The sequence below is a fragment of the Mus caroli genome, unplaced genomic scaffold (assembly GCF_978045245.1).
Source record: "Mus caroli unplaced genomic scaffold, Mus_caroli_1 scaffold_13, whole genome shotgun sequence".
Classification (NCBI taxonomy): Eukaryota; Metazoa; Chordata; class Mammalia; order Rodentia; family Muridae; genus Mus; species Mus caroli.
The window spans coordinates 20,775,221-20,784,083 of record NW_028227268.1 but is presented as its reverse complement, the minus strand read 5'-3'; the positions used below and the strand labels follow the sequence as shown (position 1 = coordinate 20,784,083).

At 45.0% G+C, this 8,863-nt stretch overlaps 1 non-coding gene across 1 annotated transcript; it reads right to left on the bottom strand.

Moving 5' to 3' along the window:
- Positions 1–995: 995 nt before the first annotated feature.
- On the bottom strand, positions 996–1,186 carry LOC115032731 (U2 spliceosomal RNA). The gene has a single exon (XR_003838346.1). It is a non-coding gene; the product is annotated as a U2 spliceosomal RNA (small nuclear RNA).
- Positions 1,187–8,863: the final 7,677 nt, after the last annotated feature.

Here is an 8,863-nt window from a genome sequence, read left to right as displayed (position 1 = left end):
GGTCTTGCTTGTTCCTCAAACTAGAGCTGACTTTATCACTTACATGTAACTAAAATGGTATAAAAGCAGATTGGGAAAAAAATTATTTCACCTCAGCCTCAGAACTGGCTGGGGTCATGCTACAGTCTTGTCTAATTGCCTTTTTCTTTTGAATCCTCGCTCCCGCAGCAGCCTCAAGCCAGCCTGACTCTCCTCCACCTCCTCCTCCTCCTCCTCCTCCCACTCCTCCTCCTCCTACTCCTCCTCCTCCTCCTTCTCCTTCTTCTTCTTCTTCTTCTTCTTCTTCTTCTTCTTCTTCTTCTTCTTCTTCTTCTTCTTCTTCTTCTTCTTCTCTATAAGGACAACAATTAACTGGGGCTGGCTTACATGTTCAGAGGTTCAGTTCAGTATCATCAAGGTGGGAACAGGGCAGCATCCAGGCAGGCATGGTACAGGAAGAGCTGAGAGTTCTAAAATCTTCATCTGTAGGCTTCTAGCAGAATACTCCACTCTCTACCTTCTAACAGCTGCCATATTTGAAGGGTCATGGACAACCCAGTTCCTTCTAGGCTCTGAGCAACTTTGAGGCAAAGTGTTTGCAGCTCGAGAATTTAAAGGAAGGGCTCCTAGTGGCCATCCTGTTGGAAGAGAAACCAGCCAGCCTGTGTATATAGTTTGGTCTCTTCAGCACTAGTGGTCCAAATGCTGGCAATCAGGGGACCAAATCCTCCCCAGGCCTCATGGTGCACCCACAACTCTTCCCTGCCTGCTTCTCCTTAATAATATAATCTACTTCCCTGTTCTGTTTGTTTTCCTTGTTTATTTTTTTTATTCCAAAATCACCAATGGGCCAGGCAGTGGGGGTACATGCCTTTCATCCAGAGGCAGGTGAGTCTCTGAGTTCAAGGCCAGTCTGGTTTATAGAGTGAGTTCCAGGACAGCCATGGATACACAGAGAAACCCTGCCTCAAAAAACAAACAAACAAATAAATAAATAGAATTTTTAAAAATTTCACAATGGATGTACCATTCCTGGAGGTATTGCAATACCAGGCTGATGCGTGGAGTGGACAGAGCAAGCTCCTATTCCAACTCCTACTTCCAAAAATCCATTTAATATATTGTCCTCGGATAGAGGACGTATCAGATATTAAACTGATAAGAACAGATACTACACTTGATCTTCGCCAAAAGGCCGAGAAGCAATTATTTTCCTTAAAAGTTTATTTTAGACTTATTTTGTGTATGCGTGTGTATTTTGCCTGTATAAACGTATGGGCACCATGTATGCTCTGGTGCCCAGGGAGGTCAGAAGAGGATATTGGATCCCCTAGCAGAACAGAAGTGACAGATGGTTGTAAATGTGTAAATGTTGGGAACCAAACCCAAGCCCCTGCAAGAGCAACAAATGTTCTTAACAGATGAGCGCTCTCTCTCTCTCTCTCTCGATTCTCTTTTTATTTTTCTTTCCTTTAATAAGATTTATTTATTTTAATCTATATGAGTACACTGTTGCTGTCTTCAAATGTAAGGCTCTGGTGAGCCTGGGCATTCCCTTAGTGAAAAACGTGGAGCCAGAATCAATGCAAAAAGCAAGAGGTGGGGTTGGAGATTTAGCTCAGTGGTAGAGCGCTTGCCTAGCAAGCGCAAGGCCCTGGGTTCGGTCCTCAGTTCTGGGAAAAAAAAAAAGCAAGAGGCATTTATTGTTCCACTGCACTGGGTTTGTCCCAGACCCGAAGGACAGGCAGCGACCCCCAGAGGCCCATTCGGCGAGTTTTTATATGGTTTTCAGGGGCAGAATAGAGCATCAGCAACTAGGCACAAAATGATTGGCAGAACAGTACGCCCTTTAAACTGATTGGTCTTTAGGGAATGAGGTAGTAGGAGCTTACTCAGCCTCTCCCTTCTGGCCTACGCACTTTCTGACCTGTCTCTTCCAAGAAGGGGGTGGGAGTGAGGGTCCGGTGAAATTTTCTAATGGCTGAGCTGACCTCTTTATAGACACACCAGAAGAGGGCATCAGATGGTTGTGAGGCACCATGTGGTTGCTGGGAATTGAACTCAGGACCTCTGGGAGAGCAGTCAGTGCTCTTAATCACTGAGCCATCTCCCCAGCCCTGATTCTTTTTCTTTTTGACCCCACAGACTTAAGTGCATTCACACCCTCTGTGTTGGCTGGTCTTATGTCAACTTAAAACACAAACTAGAGTCATCTGAAAGGAAGGAACCTTTAATGAGAAAATGTCTCCATAAGGTCCGGCTGTAAGGCATTGTCTTAATTAGTGATTGACTGAGGGAGGGGAGCAGCCCATTGTGAATGGTACCACTCCTTGGATGGTGATCCTGGGTTCTGTAAGAGACAGGCTGAGCAAGCCATGGGGAACAAACAAGCAAGCAGCACCCCTCCGTGGCCTCTGCATCAGCTCCTGTGTCCAGGTTCCTGCTTTGAGTTCCTGTCCTGACTCTCTTTGGTGACGAACAGCGATATAGAAGTGTAAGCCAAATAAACCCTTTCGTTCCCAAGTTGCTTTTTGATTGCAGCAATAGAAACCCCAACCAAGATGCCCCTTCTCTTCCTGCCTTTATTCTTTTCTGTATCGCCTTTTTTTCTCCCCAGCTACAACTGCCTGAAGAACACGGTCCACAGCTGTATGACTCATGATCTCGGGACCTTAGGACACACTTAGCTCTCAATAAACATCTGAGTGAATAAGCAAACGTTTTCTGGGCTCGGTGGTTATAGACTCAAGTCTACCGCAACACCAAAAATATAAATTGCCTTGCTGTAAGAGGAAAAAAGGCTTGTTCTGTCCACAGGCTTGTTGGTTATTTCTTTTTGAGACTCCTTAACTTTATTTATTTATTTATTTATTTTTTTTTTTTTGGTTTTTCGAGACAGGGTTTCTCTGTGTAGCCCTGGCTGTCCTGGCACTCACTTTGTAGACCAGGCTGGCCTCGAACTCAGAAATCCGCCTGCCTCTGCCTCCCGAGTGCTGGGATTAAAGGCGTGCGCCACCACGCCCGGCTAACTTTATTTATTTTAATTGGCAAAAAATTACATGTATTTACCACAAAACTTGATATTCTGAAATGTGTGTACACTGTAGAATGGCTCAGTGAGCAACTGTTTCTATGAGCCAACTTGGACATTACTTGACTATTACTATCTATTCTCCTTACAAATCTTAAGAATCCAGCAGTGAGGCCGGGCATGGTGGCGCACACCTTTAATCCCAGAACTTGGGAGGCAGAAGCAGGCAGATTTCTGAGTTCAAGGCCAGCCTTGTCTACAAAGTGAGTTCCAGGACAGCCAGGGCTATACAGAGAAACCCTGTCTCGAGAAAAAAAAAAAAAAAAAAAAGAATCCAGCAGTGATGACAATGTGGCTCAGTGAAAAGCCCTTGCCTAGCAAGGGTTAAAGCTCTAGGATTGATCTCCAGTGCACCTTCTCTCCCCCACCCATGAGGCACTGTGGAATTCTTTAAATTTTTCTGCCTCCCAAAGAAAGAAAGAAAGAAAGAAAAGAAGGAAGGAAGGAAGGAAGAAAGGAAGGAAGGAAGGAAGGAAGGAAGGAAGGAAGGAAGGAAGGAAGGAAGAAAGAAAGAAAGAAAGAAAGAAAGAAAGAAAGAAAGAAAGAAAGAAAGAAAGAAAGAAAGAAAGAAAGAAAAGAAAAAGAAAGAAAGAAAGAAAGAAAGAAAGAAAGAAAGAAAGAAAGAAAGAAAGAAAGAAAGAAAGAAAGAAAGAAAGAAAGAAAGAAAGAAAGATTGCAAGCCGGGCGTGGTGGCGCACGCCTTTAATCCCAGCACTTGGGAGGCAGAGGCAGGCGGATTTCTGAGTTCGAGGCCAGCCTGGTCTACAAAGTGAGTGCCAGGACAGCCAGGGCTACACAGAGAAACCCTGTCTCGAAAAACCAAAAAAAAAAAAAAAAAGAAAGATTGCTGAACACCGGGGCTCATGCCTTTAATCCCAGCACTTGGGAGGCAGACACTTCAGGCCAGCTTGGTCTAAATAATGAACTCCAGGACATCCAAATCCATAGAGAGACCCTGTCTCAAAAATCACACATTCATTTGTGGGTACAAGTTCAAATGTGTGTTTGCGTGCCCTTGCGTATGCATTTATATGGAAGTTGAAGGTTAATGTCCCACATCTTCCTCTACTTATCTCTGCCACCTTATTTTTTAAGGAAATGGGAGCTAGCTGATTGGGCTTGGCTGACTGGCCATGGAGATCCAGGGAATCCTCCGGTCTCTGCCTCCTGATATTTATGTGGGTGGGTAGCAAGTATTGTACTAAGCTATCTCCTCACACCATCCCCCTTTTTCTTGTTTTTGTTTTGTTTGGTTGGTTGGTTCGTTTTGATTTTTTGAGACAGGGTTTCTCTGTATAGACCTGGCTGTCCTGGAACTCACTCTGTAGACCAGGCTGGCCTCGAACTCAGAAATCCACCTGCCTCTGCCTCCCAAGAGCTGGGATTAAAGGTGTGTGCCACCACCGCCCAGCCCCCTTTTTCTTGAGAACAGGTTTTGTTTATATAGGCCAGGGAAGTTTCTAACTCAAGGCAATCCCCCTGCTTTACCATCATGAATGTTGGGAATTACAGGCATGTGCCACAACACCAGCTTTGTATTGAGGTTGATGCATTTTCTGTGTGTTTGTTTTTCAATTTGAGACTCAGGACTTCACAAATCCTGAAACCGGCATTTTAAGAAAACCAGGGAGCTGGCCTGTGGTGGCTCACACCTTTGATCCCAGCACGTGGGAGGCAGAGGCAGGTGGATTTCTGAGTTTGAGGCCAGCCTGGTCTACAAAGTGAGTTCCAGGACAGCCAGGGCTACACAGAGAAAACCTGCCTCAAAAGATTTTAAAATAATAAATAAATAACAGGGATACAGGGATATTCCCATCAGGCCTCAGCCAAGGCTGCAACAGATGAGAGGCTTTCCCTGGGAGAGCTTCTTCATCTCTAAGCACAGCCCAGGACTGTCAGGGAAGACCTGCTCTTGACTCTCAGAATGTGAAGCCTGGTGTCCTGCTGGCTGACACTGCACAGAAAGTGTAACACTTTCCTCACTCACTCACTCACTCACCCCCTGAACAGCCAGGCTGCCCTCTGCTGAGGACACAGTAGTCAGAGTTGACTCACGTTCAGGAATAGAAAACAGGGGCAGGCACTTTCTCCAAGAGATTTTCTCATCACAGTGTTTTGCCACCAGTGCCGACAGAGCCCCAGAGTTTATTTAAGGTCTCCTGAGGGGGGGAAAAAAAAAAAAAAAACAGACATTCTGGCATAGTGTGGTGGACTCATAGCTTTCCACCCAGGAACAAAGGGTGAGGTGGGGACGAGGGACATTTCTAACTCAACAACTGTTGGCCTCCTGCTCAAGGGACTCCCTTCTATTTTTCACACTCCAAGAAGACGGTTGTACCTTAGCACCATAGCTATGCTGCAGAAAGTATGATCTCTATATGTACACATAAATAATTCCTTTCAGTTTTTAAAAAATGATTTATTTTTCATATGCATTGGTGTTTTGCCTGTATGTCATGTGAGGGTTCAGATCCCCTGGAGCCAGAGTTACAGACAGTTGTGAGCTGCCATGTGCACATGCTGGGAATTGAACGTAGGGAAGAACAGCCAGTGCTTTTGACTACTGAACCATCTCTCCAGCTCCCCTTTTACATTTTCTTTTAAAGATTTATTTATTTATTATATGTAAGTACACTGTATTGTAGCTGTCTTCAGACACTCCAGAAGAGGGCGCCAGATCTCGTTGCCCCCCCTTTTACATTTTTATTTGTATGGGTGTCTTGTCTGGATGTGTGTCTGTGCATAACGTGCCTGGTGAGAAGCCCAGAGAAAATTAGATCCTCTAGTACCATAAACATAACCAGTTATAGCTGGTTACTACAGAGTTGCCATGTGGGTGCTGGGAATTGAACTTGGGTTCTCTAGAAAAGCCAGTGCTCGGGCTGGTGAGATGGCTCAGTGGGTAAGGTCCAGAGTTCAAATCCCAGCAACCACATGGTGGCTCACAACCATCCGTAACGAGATCTGGCGCCCTCTTCTGGAGTGTCTGAAGACAGCTACAGTGTACTTACATATAATAAAGAAATAAATCTTTAAAAAAAAAAAAAAAAGAAAAGCCAGTGCTCTTAAGAGCTGAGCCACCTCTCCAACACATTATAAAAATGTAAAGTTTTATTCCTGTTACATGTGTGCACCTGTCTGAAGAGACCAGAACAGGGCACCAGATCCCCTGGAGCTGAAGTTACAGGTGATTGTGAGATATCCAATATGGGTGCTGGGAACCAAACCCAAGATCTCCAAAAGAGCAGCAACACTCTTAACTGCTGAGCATCTCCCAGGGCCCTCGACTCTTCTCCAACAAATCAGTCCATGCCGTTGTGCTTTCTGGTGACCCTCATCGGACAATCCACCCCTTTCAGGAACACACAGTTCTTGACCCGGGCATGGGATTAGGAACCCTGTGACAGACTGGAGTGATGTCCTCAGTTCACACTGCTTATTTATCCTGCTCCACACACCTAATTTCTGTTTTCACGTAATTTGCCCCAGTATTTATGCCTCCTCATAATTGAGTAATTTCAGAAAGTTCCTTCTCTCTGAGAACATTATGCTCATGTCCCCAAGGCCAGGTCAAGGAACTGGAAGCCTCAGCAGTAAGCCAGACAACCATGTTTGCCCAGCAAGGCGGGTTTATGACTTGTTCTAAAGTGAGCCAAGTTTGAATAAACCATTCATGCTCCAAGTGAACAGAGCCCACCCAAGTGATGCTGAGTAAATGCCCAGTCTACCATTGTCTTATTAGTCCTATGGCCTCAGTGCTGTGTCCCCTGGAAACTCCCATCCTAGCTCCCCAGTGAGGGGTGCTTAGGGGCTGCAGCCTTAGGGTATGATTATTGATTATGTGATGTAGGCAGGACACTCATGATTGGTGCCCTGAAAGAGGTCCCAGGGCCTGGGCTGGCTCAGTAGGCAAAAGTGTTTGCTGCAAGCCAGATGATCTGATTGCTGAGTCCTGGATCCCACATAAAAAGTCCAGTTGGGGTAGCAAAGATGGCTCTGCACCTAAAGGCACTGGACTCCATGACTGTCAACCTGAGTTAAATCCCCAGAACACACATGGTAGAGACAACGGATTCACACAAAGTTATTCTGTGCCATCCACAGACTTGCCATATACACAGACAAAATAAATACATATTTATTTTATTTATTTTAGACACTGTAAGACAAAAAACCAACCAACCAACCAACCAAACAAACAAACAAACAAAAAGACAAAAAACAAAACAAAGCAAAAAAACCCATGCTAGGTGGTGGTGGTTCACATCTTCAACCCCCTCAGAAGGAAGAGGCAGGTGGATTTCTGTGAATTCATGGCCAGCCTGGTCTACAGAGTGAGTTTCAGGACAGCCAGGGCTACACAGAGAAAACGTCTCAAAAAACCAAAAACAAACAAACAAAAAATTATAAACAAGGGAGGACACAGCAGCATGCATCTGTAATCCCAGCACTCCTATGGTGAGATGAGAGGCAGAGACAGGACACGGACAACGACACACGGACACCACACACACCCATCCATCATACACATGGACACTGCACACATTACATGTATACCTGCACTCACAAATATACCATACACAAAGAGTTCTGACAAACTGAAGAACTTTGTCAGTTGACAAAACCTTGGAGCCACAAGGAATTAACGTGATTCTAAGAATCTATGTTAAAAAATCAGACTTGGCATGGTGACTTTATGGCCAGCCTGGTCTACATAGTGAGTTCCAGGACAGTCAGGGCTACACAGAAAACCTGTCTCAATAAACAAAAACAAAATGAAACAGGCGTAAATGTAGGCTTGTAATCTCAGGCTGGGAGACAAAGACAGGGCTCACTGACCTGCATAGCCTACTTGGTGAGTTCCAGAATAGTGGAGGTGCTCTTGCAAAAATAAATGAAAAAACATGTTAAACGGTGAATGGTATAGTGATGATTTTCCAGTTTTGGTTTTTCTTTGGGTTTTTTGAGACAGGATTTCTCTGTGTAGCCCTGGCTATCCTGGAACTCACTCTGTAGACCAGGTTGGCCTCGAACTCAGAGATCCGCCTGCCTCTGCCTCCCAAGTGCTGGGATTAAGCGTGCGCCACCACTGCCCGGCTTCCAATTTTGGTTTCTTTAAAAAATACAAAAATAGGGCTAGAGAGATGGCTCAGCAGTTAAGAGCACTGGCTGCCCTTCCTGAGGTCCTGAGTTCAATTCCCAGCAACCACATGGTAATGGGATCTGACACCCTCTTCTGTCACATGGCTGTACATACATGCACTTGTATACATAAAATAAATAAAATCTACAAACAGAAATAGTCTAAGAATCTGTTTTTGTTTCAATCCCCAGCGTGAGATACGGTTCTGCTCTGCAACGGCTGACTATGTTTTGCCTCATGCTCCAGCTGTAATGTGAATTTACTGGCTTCCGATAGTTTCTGCAATTGTGCGACTTTGGAATTCTGGGGACTCTTCAGAGGGATGGGTGGGTTGTTGTTGGCGGTCGTGGTTTGTTAAATAGTCATGCACAAAGAGGAAACAAGAAGGAATTAGATATCCTGACTGCAAAGATCAAACTTGCAGGAAGGAGTCTATGATGGCACTGCCCTCTTTCCCACCCCTTTCTATTCAGGGATCTCTTTCCTTTCCTCTCTATTCCTTTTTTTTTTTTTTTTTTTTTTTTTTTTTTTTTTGATTTTTTCGAGACAGGGTTTCTCTGTGTAGCCCTCCCTGGCTGTCTTGGAACTCACTCTATAGACCAGGCTGGCCTTGAACTCAGAAATCCGCCTGCCTCTGCCTCCCGAGTGCT